The 18,377-nt window shown below is 40.3% G+C and overlaps 1 protein-coding gene across 5 annotated transcripts in view; it reads left to right on the forward strand.

Moving 5' to 3' along the window:
• LOC117996942 (transcription factor BCFI-like) overlaps nt 1–18,377 on the forward strand; it is a 206,472-nt gene that overhangs the window by 107,289 nt on the left and 80,806 nt on the right. The window lies entirely within an intron of this gene.

Below are 18,377 nucleotides of genomic sequence, written 5' to 3' on the forward strand. Positions count from 1 at the left end.
CATTATCATATAAAACTGCCCTAGTTTTACATGTAATATGATAATGTTAGGTTAGGTTACTATATAGGTACCAAGTTACCCAGTAAGTAGTCAAAGTTTGTTCAAATGATTTGTTCAAAATAGGTAACAAGTTACTCTTATTGACCGTCGAAATTGTTAGATTTGTAAGATGATACCTATAAGTAGTGGTGATATTCATTCCGAAATCATGTGACCTGCACACATTGTATCATGTGACCTGCACACATTGTATCATGTGACCTGCACACATTGTATCAGGCAGACAGGCGTCAGGCACCTGTCGGAATGATTACGTGACATCTCCCTATATTGGAGATGGTGACCTACCTATGTGAGCACGACACCTATAAGTAGGTACCAATGTACTGCAAATACCAATAATGTGTTATCGGAGGAGCTATCGAGTGATAACGTTATCGACACACGAATTTGTTACATTTATTTGGAGTTATAAAGTATATCTATATAATATCACCTACCTAGAATTAGACTTCGATCCAAAGGCAAATACATTTTCTGCCTAGCTATTTACTTCTACCATAGATACAATTACACATACTACCTAAATAGGTAGGTACTTACCTAGATCAAAATAAGACTTATAATAGAGAAAATACTTAGTAGATAACAGTAAGTATTTGTGCATTGTAGTGATTCCATAGTTACAAATATACATACCTACCTACCTTCTCCGAATCCGTGACTATACCTACACTTGAAAGTAGGTGATTCATTTATGTACTTAGTTTATTAGATTCTAGTACCGTAGACCTATTCCACTTCTTGATACGCCTTACTCACAACCTTGAATGGGAAGCTGGAAGAAATCTCTGTTTAGAGATAAGCATTTCCAATGTAACTTAATTTATAATTACTTTGTTACCTACTACAATTTTGGTACATGAAAAATAAAAATAAATAAATAAATAATTCATTTTTGAATATTACTATATTGAACACGTACTTATACGGACAGGTAAGTGTAAAGTGTAAAGTGTAAAGTGTAAGTACTGCAACTGTAAAGCAAAATGCTGTGTTGTTACAATAAATATTATACATAGGTAAGTAATTAGTTAATTAGGTATACTGTTGTACATAATTGTCTATCGACTAAGGTACTGTATAATGTAATAGCTAAGTAGGTATAAGCGCAGTCAACTGTAAATGTAAATTTTAAAAAATATCTAAAATAACTTTTGTTTAAGAAAGAAAATAATATGACGAATTTATTATTATAAAATACAATTGTTTAATAAATATCTTAATTTATATAAGTTTGCGTTAGCTGTGTATGGTGTGTCGGTGTGTCGGTGTGTAGTATATTTTGTGTAAAACATGTGTGTATAAAGTAGGTTTGTACAGATCCTAAATTTATTTATACGTACCTAGGAACTCGACAAAGTGCGCGAATATTTGTAATATATTTGACTATACATTTAAGTATTTATACTTATAATAAAAATCTTGCCTGTGTATACCAACTGTTCTTTCCTTTAAGACAATAAAAAAAAAATTAAATCTGAAAGGTATCTACCTACCTACATCGCACTTTACAATTTTTGATGAAACTTAAAGCTATATTATAATAGTCAATAGATGCCTAGTGGTAGAGTCATCTTATGTTATTTATAACAAGCTGCAACATGTACCCTATCGACCTAATAATGAATGGAAAACCTGTTTTAATTTTTGTCATATTTTTGTTTTCAAAAGTAATTACCTTTTTGACAATGATGTGGTTATCTCTTTTTGACGTCTAGGTACCTAGATAAGATTGTACAGGCCTATGAAATTAACTAGGTATATTATGGACTATTTAGGGTACCTAGGTAGATGCAAAATGATTGTACTTATATGTGAGATGATGAAATAAACACATAGGTATTTCGAATATCTATACGTGTTAAAATTCAAAACATTACAAAATAATTATTATGACGTAGAGTAGCGTAGCCCTCGTAGATCTCCGTAGAGTTACACATCTATGATCTATCCCTCAAAAAACATTTAATAGATAATAAGCGCCTTCCAACGCCATCTATTCAAAAAATAGAACTAAAAGTTTTACATAACGTCCACAGATGGCGTTACAATTATAATTGATGAAACAAAATTGAAAGGCTTTTTTCTGCATACGTCCGAAAACTAATTTTAACTATTAGGTTTAGGGTACACGAAACATCTCTTAGTTAATATTTCGATTTCTTTAACATTAATGATTATAATAATATTATTATGAAAATATTTTCCATTTTTTTGTTTTCACCTGAAGTAGTACCGTTTATTCCCACGGGCGCTGCAGCTTTCTTAAGTAATTGTTGCAGCTGCCAACAGATGACGCTACTAGTCGTAAAAAGTAATCAAACATTTGAAACTTTGTTTGCTGGAAGGTGTGTTTATCCGTCTCGTTGTAAACTTGTAAGGTTGTAGTGGAGCTGGTTTCGTCGCTCTCGGCTCCTTTGAGTTTTATTTTTACATTTTAACAAGAGATCTTCGCTCGCACCGCACGCTGTTTATTTCATTTATAATTAGGCCTTCATAGGTATTTAAATATTGTTTCAAATGCAAAACATAATCTTTGTGGTAGGTATGTAATTGAGAGTAAAAAAAACCTTTTACCTACTGAGAAACTCTACATATGTGTGCGTACATTATGTAGGTATGTATATTTGAGTTACAAGGTATAATCGTGGTGCTTATAAAAAGCAACGACAGCTTAGTGCTTAAAGTGTAATTGGGAGGTCGGTGGTCGGGGGCTCAACCCCGGGCTTATTGGGAGGTCGGTGGTCAGGGGCTCAACCCCGAGCTTGCACCTATAACTTTTCGGAGTTAGCTGTTGTAATTTGAACTAACACCGAACACCCGATAGGCAGATCTTCTAATTTTTAGGTTCGGAGAAGGAACAATGAAAACAACGTAGGTGCCTACTTCAGCGGAGAGTGTTAACGGTTTTCTTTGACACTTCTTATATAGGTACTATTTGCTAACCATATAGATTAATTTTAGGCATAGGCTACATGATAGTTCCGATAGGCTGTGAACGCACTATCAATTTATAAGAAGCGTTAACAATATCAAATATTACTTACTCGCTATTACCCAAACGTGAGGAAACCTGCATACCTATTTGAGAGCTGTCCAAAATATTAAGGGTGTGAAGTCTACCAATCCGCACTTGGCCAGCATTGTAGACTATGATCTGAACCCTTCTCATCTTGAGAGGGAATCCGTGCTCAGTAGTGGGCTGGCGATAGCTTGACGATGATAATGATGGTGGCTCTACCAAGGTGCTAATTTACTTACCTAGTAGGTACATACACTGTACAATATTAGGTATTTACCTTGATAAATACTCTAAATACGGAACCAAAGGTTTTACAGAAGGCATGATTCAATCACACACAGGTAGGTATTATACTAGGTATGTATGTAGTTAGATATACGCAGGATAGGTGTGTGTTCCTGCAGCTTGCCTCTCGGTAGATATGAGCCCCTGGCCCCCAGTGCCCCTAGTGCCCCAGTCGTGCGCCGTTAACTTTAATTTATGGGCGAAGCAGAGTGCAGTTGCTTGTATATCATTATTTTGTGACTTGTCTTCAATTAGATATATTAAAATAGCTTTTTGTGATAATCACATGGAAATACAGAATTGTTGTTAAATAATAACAGCCTACTTTGTACGTATTCTCCGTTGTAACCTCAGTTTATCTATGGTTGTAACTGAGTACTGACTGTCTACTATCTAGGTTGGCTTTACTACCTACGTTACTAACCTACTACTTTGGATTTTAATTACTTACAATTTTGTAGATCACGAAACTTCACCCGGCATGGATGTTGGTTTAAAAAAAAATATCACACACCCAAACCAAGCGTTACGTTTTCACCGGCCAGTGGCCACCGGCCACCGTACTAGACCAGAGAAAATTAACAAATTATAAATTCAAATTATATAATTATTAAGGAGGTCACCAAACCACAAAAACCTACCTACCGCCTTAGATATTCATAATCTGTACAGCGGCCTTACAATATTTTATTTATTCCATGCTAATAAGTACCTATTATTATTACCTATACCTACCAGAGATAATATATTAAATAATAATAGGGGTTAAAGTATGAAATTGCCGTTTTATTGTAATAGGTACTTCGAATTGACATAGAACCTTCATGGTTTGAGATTTTTGAGTGAAACTTTTTTCATACGATACCTATGTAGTTCTTCTTTTAAAAAATGTGCAACATTCGATTATCAACTTTCAGTTGTTTTTTTTATTCAGCTTAGACAATAAAGATGGATACTTCGAAAATTCGTGCGATTTTTGAATACGAGTTCCGACGCGGAACTAATGCGGCAGAAACAGCTCGCAATATTAATGCAACAGTGTCCTTAAGCAATAAGCTTACCAATAAAAAGGTAATGGTAACTGTTTGGTGGTCTCAGCGTGGTGTTATTCACTATAGCTTTCTCCGATCTGGTCAAGCAATAACGGCAAATGTCTACTGCGCCGAACTCCGAACAATGATAGCGAAACTAGCAGTGAAACAGCCGCGACTTCTGAATCGATCTTCACCATTATTGCTCCATGATAACGCGAGACCTCATACAGCACGAGAAACCGTTTTAACTTTAACGTTAAAACTGGTCGTAGAAACCATTCGTCACCCTCCGTATTCGCCAGACCTTGCTCCAACGGACTACCACTTTCTTCGTGATTTGGACAATTTTCTGCGTGATAAAAAGTTTTCTTCTCAGGAGGCAGTGCAAAATGCTTTCACACAGTTTGTCGAATCTAGATCACCAGAGTTCTATCGCAAAGGCATAAATGAGCTTCCTATTAGATGGCAGCAATGTATACCTAGATAATAATGGTAATTATTTTGATTAAATATATATGTTAAATTTAAAAAAATCGAATTTTTATTTTTCAGTACAAATCGGCAATTTCATACTTTAACCCCTAATATATTATCTCTGCCTATACTTATCTGCTCAATATACACTAATATTATTATAAGTGCGAAAGTGTGTCTGTCTGTCTATCCATTTGGTTGTCTGCCCTAACATCTGTTAAACCGATTTTGACGTTTGGTAGGTAGGTACAGAGATAGCTTACATCCCGGGGAAGGACATAGGCTACTTTTGAACCCGGAAAATCAAAGAGTTCCCACGGGATTTCAGCAAACCTAAATCCACGCAGACGAAGTCGCGGGCATCATCTAGTAATATTATAAACGCAAAAGAGTATCTGTCAGTCTGCTAGGTTTACACGGCATATCCGTGTAGGTCACTAATTTTGACGAAATTTAGAACAAAGTCCAATACGCTGCGCCTTCCGGTGCGAGGTCGCCATTCCAGCACCTTGGGACCCCAACGTCTATCAGTTGTACGAACTATGTGCCCTGTCCATTGCCACTTCAGCTTCGCAACCCGTTAGCCTATGTCGGTTACTCTAGTTCTCCTACGGATCTCCTCATGTCTGATTTGATCACGCAGAGAAACTCCGCACATAGCTCTCTCCATCATCGCCCGCTGAGCGACTTTGAGCTTTCTTAAGAAAGCCTAATTAGACATGTCCTGTAAAATGAAGGTTTAGATACCAGCTAAGTATGGTATTGTTAATGACATTGCCTGGTGATGGGGAGATACCACCAGAGGCTGAGCTCTGCCGGCAGGAAGGTAGTTCTGACAAGGTCGGCAGGTTCCGACGGAAATATGATTCAACTAACATCCGCAGCTGTATGCGGTTAATTAAGATGTTGATTAGGTGGAAAGTGGAAAGTGTAGCGACGACGCGACGGACGACGCGACGACGACGCGACGGGTAATGTAGAGGACTTAATACCCTACTTATTGAATTAATACTTTATTAAAGTGTTTTAAAGAGTGGCATAATAATAAATCTTTATTTTAAGCAACTAGGGCTCAATAAGACCAAGTATCTTTTTTAGGGTTCCGTACCTCAATAGGATCAACGGAAGTCGGAACCCTTATAGGAGCACTTCGTTGTCTGTCTGTCAAGAAACCTAGAGCGTACTTCCCGTTGACCTAGAATTATGTTTGGCAAGTAGGTAAGTAGGTCACACTGGCAAGTAGGTAAGTAGGTCACACGTAAGGGGAAAAATCCGAAAACCGTGAATTGTGGTTACATCACGAAAAATATATTATAATGAGTTCATGAACTATTAAGTAGGTACTAGATACCTACATCGTCTATGAATTTCTCCTAGAAATTCAAGTACTTAGATAATTCAATTCAATTTCTTAATTTTGCAGAAACAATTACATAATTATTTAGTATTTTCAACTTTCAAAGTAAGATTACTTACTATACTTATCAAGTGGGGTATCATATGAAAGGGCTTTATCTGAACATTTTATTTATCGAACAAAATGTCAAAAAAATGCGACTGTAGTACGGAACCCTCGGTGCGCGGTTGTTTTAGTTATTATAAGTATTAAGTATGAATGTATATGTATGTGTGGTTAGAACAATAGGTATGATGTTGGTCTTCTAGTTGGGAGGTACGGTGTTCGATTCCAGCCACGCACCTCTAACTTTTGTAAGAGTTTGTGCGTTTCAAGCAATTAAGTAGATATCACTTTTTTAACGGAGAAGGAGAACATCGTGAGGAAACCTGCATGCTTGAGAGTTCTCCATAATGTTCTCGAAGGCGTGTGAAGTCTACCAATCTGCACATGGCCAGCGTGGTAGACTATGGCGAAAACCCTTCTCTCTGAAAGGAGACACGTGACCAGCGTGGGTGCGCTAGGTATGGCCAAAATTCTTCTCACTCTGAGAGGAGACTCGTGCTCAGAAGTGAGCCGTCAATGAGTTGATCATGATGATGATGATGATGAAGTATTGTTGTTCAACTATAATTGTACTCGCACCTATCTGTTCGGTGGGACCAAGCCATTGTAATGCGTGTGTTTGGTTAGTTAGTTAGTTAGTCCCAGCAATGGACGGCGCCTTCAGTCCGCATTCCTGCGGCCCCCTCGTCACCAGCGTCATCAGCGTCAAGCCCCGATAAGCAGATGTTGTGTCCGTCGTCCGTCCGTCCGTCGTCGGCGCCGTCCGCCGCCCAGCCGGCGAGCCGCGGTCATTAGCGGCCGCGGGTAGGCTTCATATATTATACCTACACGTATCCACTAAATTGTCAAGCCGATAAGTGGGCGGGAGACCTGCCCGGGGATGACGGCGCTGGACCCATTTCTCCGACAACACAAACTGTACCTTGATACAAAGGCTTTACATCTTAAAGTCAAACGATACGGATTGCGGATACGATGTTACGCTGCACGCTACTTCTTCGATCACTAATAATGATACTACGTAAGTCAAGTGGCTCTGTAATGCAAAGTGTGCTTGAGCTGGTCGGTTTAGAGTAGGTTTTCGGTCGCAGCGCGGCGGAGTTGAGGCTGGGCGGCCGGCGCGAGGGCCCGCGAAGGGCTAATGTGTAACCGTTGTAAGGCGAGCGCCACTAATGCGCGCGGCGCCGGCGCCCGCCTAAAACAAAAATGTACAACATTCCTGCGTTTAGGAGAGCCTTTATTCCTTTTTTATCGGCGCATGAAATAATAGAATAGGCACAAAGCACCGCCGCTTATCGAGCTGCTCAATTTATTAAAGCAGACTATTGCCCGAGCGACGTCGGCCCCGCCATTACGAGTTACGTAGGTAAGTACTTAGGTGCAACACAGCGACTGTTTCGTGACGTTGGCTCCTAAGTAACTATACTTATTTGTCACTTGATTTAGTCGATCCTGTATAACTATTTCCAAGTTCTAAGGAAATTAGTAAAATAAACACAAAATAAAATGACAAAAGTAGCCCTTGTCGTACCTTGTCCTGCCCTGGGGATGCACCCCAGGGTAGGACAAGGGTACTTTTTGTCCCGGAAAATAAAGGGGTTTCCACGGGATTCTTAAGAAACCTAAATCAACGTGAACAGTTTCGCAGGCATTAGATATACTTATCTAAGTATACCTAACTACTTGTTTGGTACAAAAATAGCTTGCATTCTGGAAACGGGCACAGGTATAGGCTTTTTATTCCAGAAAATCTAGAGTTCCCAGGGAATTCAAAAAAAACAATCTTAGTAACATTATTTGTATAATTACAATAATTGTTCAAATATTACACTGTATGCCCTGAAGTGTCTCCAATTAATTTTTAAATACATATCAAACATTGCGGAACCGGCAGGATTCAAACCTGCGACTCCTGGGATCGCACCTGACCGTTAAGCCTGCACGGTTCGCTAATTAGGTAATTGTTTCTAATTAGGTAGTTTTAATTTAGGCAAGTTAAAAAAACTGTCACGAAACTTTTTATTCGTGTTTAGTTCTGCCGATCCCTTCATAAAGAAGATATAATATATGTTGTGTGTACCTACTACCTACCTACGTCAGGACTGACAGGTATGTAACATATCGTTCTCTTGCAAGGATCTCCACTCCCTGTACTTAGATGCATATGCGTCATCCGATCCGAAGGTAGGTAGCTAATTTTATTTTTTATTTTTATAAGTATCTGTAGACCTTTCAATTTATATTTTTGTTTTAAATTAAATTACTTAAGTACCTACCTACATGAAATCAAAATCATTTATTTCAAAGTCACTACAATTTTTAACCGACTTCAAAAAAAGGAGGAGGTTCTCAATTCGTCGGAATCTTTTTTTTTTTTTTTTTTTTATGTATGTTCCCCGATTACTCGAAGACGCCTGGACCGATTTTGAAAATTCTTTTTTTGTTTGAAAGGGTATACTTCAAAGTTGGTCCCATTTAAATTTGGTGAAGATTTGATGAATATCTTCGAAGATAGATACTGGAACTCCTCAACGGATAAGAGTAAATTGCTCGCGATCAGTGTAATAGCTTAGTAAACAGTAGATTTTTAACCAGGCATAGCATTATTCCATGGGGCCACTAAAAATTGTGAAAAAAAATTTTTTTACAAAAAAAATAAAAACCGACTTCGATACACAAACACTAAAAATTGAAAAATAATTTAATTTATTACCGAATATATTATGTATACAAGAGTTAATATAGTTCCATAATAATATTTTTTGGGGTCGGTGCCAATGAGGTGCCATTGTGGAGTCTCATAAAAATATGAAGTCTAGACGATTCGCGCAGCTAAAGCTAATTGGCACCAGCACCAAAAAATATTATTATGGAACTATATTAACTCTTGTATACATAATATATTCGGTAATAAATTAAATTATTTTTCAATTTTTAGTGTTTGTGTATCGAAGTCGGTTTTTATTTTTTTTGTAAAAATTTTTTGAATGTCAAGTTGATAAAAACAAGAAGTAAGTACCTATCCCATACCTATCCACACCTGATCATTTACTTACATCATCTTGAATCCAAAGGTACGAGGGTTCCAAACGCGCTCTGGTCTAGGAAGAAGCCGTTTTTTAAAAATTGTACACCGATTTTTTTGAGGTTTCTGGACCGATTTGCAAAATCTTTTTTTGACTTCACACACCTTTGAGAACGTGATGGAGAACTCTCAATCATGCAGGTTTCCTCACGATGTTTTCTTGATATTTAAATTAAGTAAGTAAGTTCTTTAAAAGCACATAACTCTAAAAAGTTAGAGGTGCGTGCCCGGGCTCGAACCCCCGACCTCCGATTAGAAGGCGGACGTCCGCTTGAGCGGACTGAGCTATCACAGCTACATAATTATTATGAAATGGTGATAGTAAAAAGAATACCCAGCTGAGTTTGTTGTGGACTTCTTCTCAGACCAGGGTGCGTTTGGAACCTATTCTTCAGCTTTAATATTACCTACGTAGATAATTAATTATCAGTGTCACCATCATGTGCATCATTATCTTACAAATTCAACAATTAACTATCAAAAAGTGTACCATGGTGAAAGAATTTCCCTAAGTACTTAGGTTAGAGTACAAAGTAAGTAATACTTAAGAAATTTTACTTTTTAAATAATGACAATGGCACCCAATTTGAATAAATGATCTCACTTTAACTTTGGCCCATTTTACAATCAATACAAACATTAAGAACTTTAACTGAAAACCTATAGGTAACCTAGGTACCTACCTACCTAGTACCTACCTACACTTGTTAAGGTGACTGTATAATGTTTTTAGGGTTCCGTACCTCAAAAGGAAAAACGGAACCCTTATAGGATCACTTTGTTGTCTGTCTGGCATGTCTGTCGGTCTGTCAAGAAACCCTGTGGCGTGCAGGTCATAGAGGCATAAATGCACTGCTTACCCCAGTTGTAATAGCTCAATGCATATTTTTCATTATGACCTGCATGTAAGCAGGTCTAACTAATGCCTACCCTGGCTTCGAACACTGTGCACGCCACTGAAGAAACCTATAGGGATCCGTTGACTTAGATTCATGAAATTTGGCAAGTAGTAGGTAGGTCTTATAGCAGACATTCGGAAAAATCTGTAAACCGTAAGTTTGTGGTTACATCACACGACTAAATTAAATTGTGGTAAAGATTACCAACTAATATAATTTGTAGGTATTTTAAATTTTCGAGGGAAGATAACTATACATATCAAGTGGGGTAGCATATCAAAGGGCAAACCTGCGCATTCTAAAACAGTTTTGTTTACGCCTCATAGTTTTTGAATTATCGTACAAAATGTCGAAAAAATACAACTGTAGTACGGAACCCGCGCGAGCCTGACTCGCAATTGGCCGGTTTTTATGTAAAATCGGCCTTTTGTTATAATTTCACAATGAATGCAGTAAAGTTACGAGTGAACATAGTAGCAGGAGCAGTTTCCGCTCTTGTGCGTACAGGCGCGGCGAAGCAACATCGCTCTTGTTGCAGAGACAGAGAGTTCAATATCGTACGACTGTGTCAACTACTCATTCACCAAACACGCTGGCTCATTAACGCAATCTCCATACACGCCGCGATTGTGGCGTGTTATTGTAACTTACTTATTACTCACGAATCACGATACTTTCTTATATTGCAGCTATCTACTTAGCGTAGCTACCTTATTAATTAAAAAATGTTTTAAGTAGGCCCTACATTTTCATTTGCATTGATAGTAGATAGGTATTTTTAACCGACTTCAAAAAAGGAGGAATCTTTTTTTTTTCCAAACTAAATTTAGCGGCCGAAAGTAATGTATATCGACCTTTAGATAGCAGACTTGTACAGCGTTGTCTCTGTCGTTGAGACCGACAAAGCGTCATATAGGTATGAGTGACAGAGACAACGCTCTACAAAGCCGAAATGTAATACTTACTAAAGGCCGATGTACATTACTTTTTGCCGCGTACTGTAGGTAGGTAGTATCCTGTGATTGAGCCACGTTTGTTGCTGGTTCTCCTCAGGAAGGAAGGAAGGAAGGAAGGAAGGAAGGAAAGGCATCCCGAACCAGTAAGTAGGACGGTGAAGGGAAACCGTGAGCAAATCTGCATGTCTGACAGTTTTCCATAGACAAAGGTGTGTGAAATCTGCCAATCCGCACTTGGCCAGCGTGGTAGACCAAACCCTTCCCAGTATGAAAGGAGACCCGTGCTCATCATCATCGATCCATCGCCGGCTCAGCACTAAGCACAGGTCTCCTCTCAGGATGAGAAGGCTCTGGCAAAAGTCAACTACCTACGCTGTGCAGTTTGGCAGATAGGTAAATAAATCAATTTTTTATTTATTTAATTAAACTTTTACATATATGGGCCTCATAAGAAAGCTCAGCGGGCGATGGAGAGAGCTATGCTTGGAGTTTCTCTACGTGACCAAATAGGAAATGAGGAGATCCGTAGGAGAACTAGAGTAACCGACATAGCTCAACGGGTTGCGACGCCGAAGTGGCAATGGGCAGGGCACATAGTTCGTACAACCGATAGACGTTGGGGTTTCAAGGTGCTGGAATGGCGACCTCGCTCTGAAAGACGCAGCGTTGGAAAACCCCCCACTAGGTGGACGGACGACATCAGACGAGTCGCAGGGAGCCGCTGGATTCAGGCGGCGCAAGACCGTGGCGTGTGGAAGTCCCTATACAAGAGACCTATGTCCAGCAGTGGACGTCTATCGGTTGTTGTTGATGATGATGATGATGAAACTTTTACAAGTAGGTACATAGATAAGTACAGATTTCACACACCTTTAAAAACATAATGGAGAACTGTCAGGCGCCGATTTCTTCATGATATGTTTTATGGTATCCAAGTCAATAAGTGACGAGATATACAGCTATAGGTACATATAGATACATTACAAAGCCCACACATTCCTATATCATAACTTACCAGCCGACGTTGGGGAGCCATTGTGTTGGGGGAGCGGCCGCGAGGGCGGTGGACTGAGGGCTCGTGCGAATCAACAATTATACCTACTGACGATCAGGAGGGGAACTTATTACAATACACCTATAACTATAGTTTGATCCACAATGGCTCCAATCGACAGCTAAAAAAATTAACAATAAAAAACTATGAATAATAGGTAGTTTTAAATCGAAAGCTCCAGACCAGCAAAGTAAGCTAGAAAGTACTGAAATTTGGAGTCTGGAGGTAGTACCTAGATAGTAGGTACCCACCCCATGCCTATTTAGGGACAAAACACTAAAATAGAAGGTGTTCATATTAAGTATAAGTATTTTAGTTGCAGTTAGTACCTATTCATTAAGTATTAATTAACGTATACCCATTACCCACTTGCTTTATATGACAGCTTCTATAGATTACCTAAACTAGGTAGGTAAGTACCTACCATATGTCAATGTAGGAAAGGAAAACATTGTGCTGATATGGCACTGAGAAAAGCCATATAGGTATTAAGAAAAGAAATAATAATTACCTACATACATCCCTACTTACTTAGGTATCGGTAGGTACCTATACCTAGTCAGTTAAAACTCAAAATTGCCTTTTGTCTAGAAATATTTTCGTAGTTGGGTAGCTACCTATGCGTGTCCCTGTGAGCCGTGTGCCGTGTGCCGTGTGCCGTGTGCCGTGTGCCGTGTGCCGTGTGCCCTGTTCCTAATGAAGTTCAGCGCTCTCTAAAATCAAATACCGAGTTGATGGTATATATGATAGACCGTGCCGGGCGTCGTCCGAGGTACCAGATTGGGAATTCGTATGAGACCTGTCTACCACCTGGACCTGTCGTGTCCGAGTCATCCGCGCGTCCGTGTTACGTTTCTTCATACAAAATTGCAATCCGTGGATGATCCGCGCCTCGGAAGTGCCTCGGACGCGGCACGGTTTAGCATAGATCATCCCTCACTCGATGTTTCCCGCTAGGCGCTAGCATGCACTGCGACCCGACGCGCGACGCTGGCTCCATTGTCCGCTGACTCACCGACATGATAACGCACTGATAACGATCTCAATACAATGTCGCCGCGTCACTCCTTGTTTACACCTCTACAAACTCCGTATTTTGTGTTCAACTTGTCTTTAGTATGTGTTTGAGAATAAGTAGGTACTTACCTATCTGCCGTTTAGTCTTTCCTTGGTTTACATCTAGGTATCTAGGTACCAGGCTGTTTACTTGAACCACTTGCTTTAGCGGTGAAAGATCCATCGTGAGATAACCTGCACGGGCTGCATGCCTGACACTTCTGCATCATGTCCTCAAAGGCGTGTGAAGTCTGCCAATCCACACTTGGCCAGCGTGGTATATACATATACCTACACTATGGCCAAGCCCTTCTCATTCTGAGAGGAGACCTGTGCTCTATACTTAGTGGGCCGTGGGTACTTAGATCATGTCGAAGTAGGCATTTATAGGTAGGCCTAAAAGAGCATAGGTAGGTATACTTAGTTTCAATTTATACTTAACACGCTCTCCATCTCCAGCTACTATCTACCTACTTTAATGAGGCTTGATTCGGCATACTACAATCGTGGCTGCTGACACCTACTCGTATCGCCGTACCCAGTTGCATGCTGCAGGCTGCTGGGCAGCAGCAGCAGGCGGCGGCGCTTCACAGACGATACGCAGGCGATTAGCACTAATTATATGAATTCCTATTAAAGTAATTAGTGTCAATGCAATCTAGAGTTATCAAGTGTGCCCAAAATGACAATGTTTGATAAGTCGCCGCACGTTGCGTCAGTAGCGGGTACCTCCCGACCTGTAGGTAGGTACCTGCCTCACAAGCTTTACCTTTCTAGGTAGATATATGAAGAACTTCGCATGGGATTCCCATGTGAAATCCCAGGATGCGTCATGTGTTGCCGTCGAAGAGACGTTGCATTGCGGGTAGGTAGGCACCCATTGTGAAAGGGCCCTATAACCGAACTAAATGGACCTTCGTTATTTTATAAAAGTTAAAAGTCTCTCTGCGTGTCTATTGTCCCCAGCACGGGGAGGAACGATCAGCGACTAAAACTTTATGGAGCCACCATGGTGGGCGGTGGCTTTGCGAGATATCTAACAGGTATGTAAAAAAGGTGTAAAAAATCTTACGTCAAAGTATAAAGTCAATTTGTTTTATATTTCCTTCAGAATAGTAGGTAAGTATTAGAAAACATGTCATGCATTGTTACTTCTTAGTATCCTTTTGTTTACTAATAAATACCTGCGCCTACTTTAGTTAGGTACCAATCTACACAGTCTTTCACTATTTTGTCGGCTTAGCCAATTCCTGATAGTGCAGTTGATTCACAAACTACAAAAGCAGTGAAATGCAGCGACGCGATACATTCCCACGCCTCTCGAGTCGATCCAGTTAACGAGTTACCGGGAACGTGTGTAAAGCAGCTGAGGCGGATGATCCCACCAGCTACCTGCCTGTTCTGCCCTTTGTCCTAGGCTTGGTGGTTTCTGCTCAACTGTGACGTCACGCGTCTTGCGTAGCGCCACAGCCTGCTATAGGTACCTACGTACTGTGTTAGGGGAATTTAACAATAACCTAATATCTACTTACAGAAGTAATCTAGGTACCTACCCAAGTAGATAGGTAGGTATCTATATCTGAACTTTTCACATTCTTTACTAATAAGAGGTAGGTATAATGTAGGTATCACTAGCTTATGCCCGCGACTTCGTCCGCGTGGACAACACAAATTTTAAATCCCTGTCTTTTAGCCCTTACAGGGATCGTATTTTCAAAAATCCTTTCTTAGCGGATGTCTATACTCTACCTATAAGTAGGTACGTCATACCTACCTGACTAACAGCACTAATAGCTAATAGCTAGGTGTTGGCATCCATATGCCCAGCACATAGCCCGATTCGTCCAGTAGTTTAACATGTTCGTTGATAGATCAGTCAATCCGTCAGTAGGTACCTATGCTTTTTAGGGTTCCGTACCTCAAAAGGAAAAACGGAACCCTTATAGGATCACTTTGTTGTCTGTCTGTCTGTCTGCCTGTCCGTCTGTCTGTCAAGAAACCTACAGGGTACTTCCCGTTGACCTAGAATCATGAAATTTGGCAGATAGGTAGATCTTATAGCTGGCATTAGGGGAAAAAATCTAAAAACCGTGAATTTGTGGTTACATTAGGTACACAAAAAAAATTAAATTGTGGTCATAAACTAATAATTAGTGTTTTCAATTTTAGAAGTAAGATAACTATATCAAGTGGGGTGTCATATGAAAGGTCTTCACTTGTACATTCTGAAACAGATTTTTATTTATTTTTATGCATCATAGTTTTTGAATTATCGTGCAAAATGTCGAAAAAATACGACTGTTGTACGGAGCCCTCGTTGTGCGAGCCTGACTCGCACTTGGCCGGTTTTTTTATATACCTATCTAGTTATATTTAGACTAGCTTACCTAAGTCCGTTAATCTGAGTGGATTGTCTGCAATTAATACCCCCTTAGGGGTTGAATTTTGAAAAATCCTTTCTTATCAGAGATTATTTATTAACAAGTAAGTATCTAAGTATACCTAATAAAATAATAATCTTTGCCTATAAGTCGTTCTTACTTTGAACTACCCTGTAGGCTTTGGTAGACACGACAGACAGACGGACGAACAGACAGGCAGGCAAACAACAAAATGATCAAAAAAGGAGAGAGAGCAACTAGAGGGTCAGCGCGAAGTAATGTAGGTACCTACCTACCTACTTAAACACGGTTCTGTGCTGATCTCCAAGAGGAGGAGGTTGTTTTAGTCCGTGCGAGTCGGACACACCTGTCCACAGATGTCCGTAGCCCGTAGGCACTTTACCTTCTCCCAGACCAAAACAAACAATAGATACCTAGAGGCCTACAATTAGGTACCTAATACAATTGCCTACATTTTCCAAATAATTAAAATGTGTACCGATTGTACCTACCTACCTTCCAGCGGGTAGATACTGTACACCATCCCATTAGCGCTGACGTCGCGCGACGCGGCACGACACACCGGCAACAATGTGCAGTGTCAGCGCGCGCCGATAGCCGCTACGGCGTAGCAATTAACGCGCGATTGATTTAGACCTACGCGGCCCCAATTCATTAGCGGGCGAGCCTATAAACATGCGCTACACGCCTCCACACACGCGCCAACAAGCCAGCTCCCGACATCTGTCGAGAAAAAAAGTGAATTGTCATAGAATCCATACTAATAATATTATAAATGCGAAAGTGTGTCTGTCTGTCTGCTAGCTTTTCACGGCCCAACAGTTTAACCGATTTTGATGAAATTTGGTACAGAATTAGCTTACATCCCGGGGATAGGATACATTTTATCCCGTAAAATCAAATAGTTCCCACGGGATTCTTAAAGGCCCATCAGTTTAACCGATTTATTTACCTAGTACCTACCTAGTACCTGCATGAAATTTGGTGGAAAGAAAGGTATCCCGGAAATTGACATATCTAGGCAACTTTTATCCCGGAAAATCAAAGAGTTCCCAAGGGATTTATGATAAACGTAAATGATGTTGCAGGCATAGGTAAGTAGTGTACTTAAATATTTACCTATTGAGCGAGCGAAGCGAGGTCTCTGAGGCTAATTCTAATTCTAATTGCACCTGTCCGTCCGTCCATCCGTCTGTCATAGCCTTATAACTTCTTAAATACTGAACATACCTAATTACTTCAAATTAAAACATAATAGGTAGATATGTACCTACCTAAACTTCAGCCGAATATTGCATAAAAAATATAAAAGCCGATCCCCACTTGGCCAGCGTGATGAACTATGGCCAAAGATATACTTATAGAGCCTCAATAGCTCAACTGGTAAAGGAGTGGACTGAAAACCGAAAGGTCGACGGTTCAAACCCCGCCAGTTGCACTATTGTCGTACCTACTCCTAGCACAAGCTTCACGCTTAGTTGGAGAGGAAAGGGGAATATTAGTCATTTAACATGGCTAATATTCTTAAAAAAAAAAAAAAAAACCATTCTTTTCTGAGAGGAGAGAGTGAGCACCACGGGTTTGAGAAGGGTTGATGAAAGCCATAACATGTTTGTGTCGTAGGGGTTCGCGTCATCTATCACGAAGTCGGCACATGTGTAGATCGTGCTAGTGCAGGCGGCGGGCGCGGGGCGGGCGCGGGGCGGGCGGCGCAGCCGGCCGGGCGCCGCCTCCCGCCCACGCTAATTTATGGAAATGAGTTTCCCGCCCCGCCTCGCCAATGGCTGCCAGGCGCCGCCCGCCGCCCGCAGTCGCCTCCCGCGCTTCACTCCGCACGCACGCGTGTCCGTGCTCCGTGCGACCCGTGCTCCAGCTTGCCCGACTTACCCGTGCTCCGTGATCCCAGTGTGTTCAGTGATCGTGTTTACCTAACTCAGTGGCAGTTCAATTTTTGGTTCCTGTTTCCAGTTCAGCTGAACAAACAAACAAACGTCACCCTTTTGTAAGTGATAGATAATAATAAGTAATTATAATTAAAGAGCCCTCGACTTGTGCTTAATTTGAAGAAGGTACTTAATTAAGAAATTTAAGTTTAAATTAAGCTTTGCTACATTTGTATATTTTAGAGGTAGTGTAGTAGTTACCTAAATTCTATATCTATTAGATAGGTAGGTACATAGGGTTTTAGATAAATAGAGATTCAATTAAGTCAAACCTTTTTGATTTAACTAAGAAACAAACTTCTGCCCGCCCAAAAGCCCCACATCCTACCGTAGAATAACAACTAAAAAGTATCTAGGTAGGTATCTAGTCCTATCTAGCTATCTATGGTACCTATTCATCAGGTAACAATAGTCAAACTTTGAAACGTACTCCGAACTTCCATCCGTCTATAGAGGAGCCACGTACCTACCTACCTACCTACCTACCTACCTACCTACCTACCTACCTACCTAGGTACTTAGGTACCTACTTGCCTAATTCGCAATACCTTTGGTGCAAAAGGTCTTTCATCCGACATGGTAGACTAGGAACCTATATACCTACACTTAGAGGTTTAAAACTCATCCGTTGTAAGTAGGTAG

This window comes from Maniola hyperantus, chromosome 4, assembly GCF_902806685.2.
Source record: "Maniola hyperantus chromosome 4, iAphHyp1.2, whole genome shotgun sequence".
Taxonomy (NCBI): Eukaryota; Metazoa; Arthropoda; class Insecta; order Lepidoptera; family Nymphalidae; genus Maniola; species Maniola hyperantus.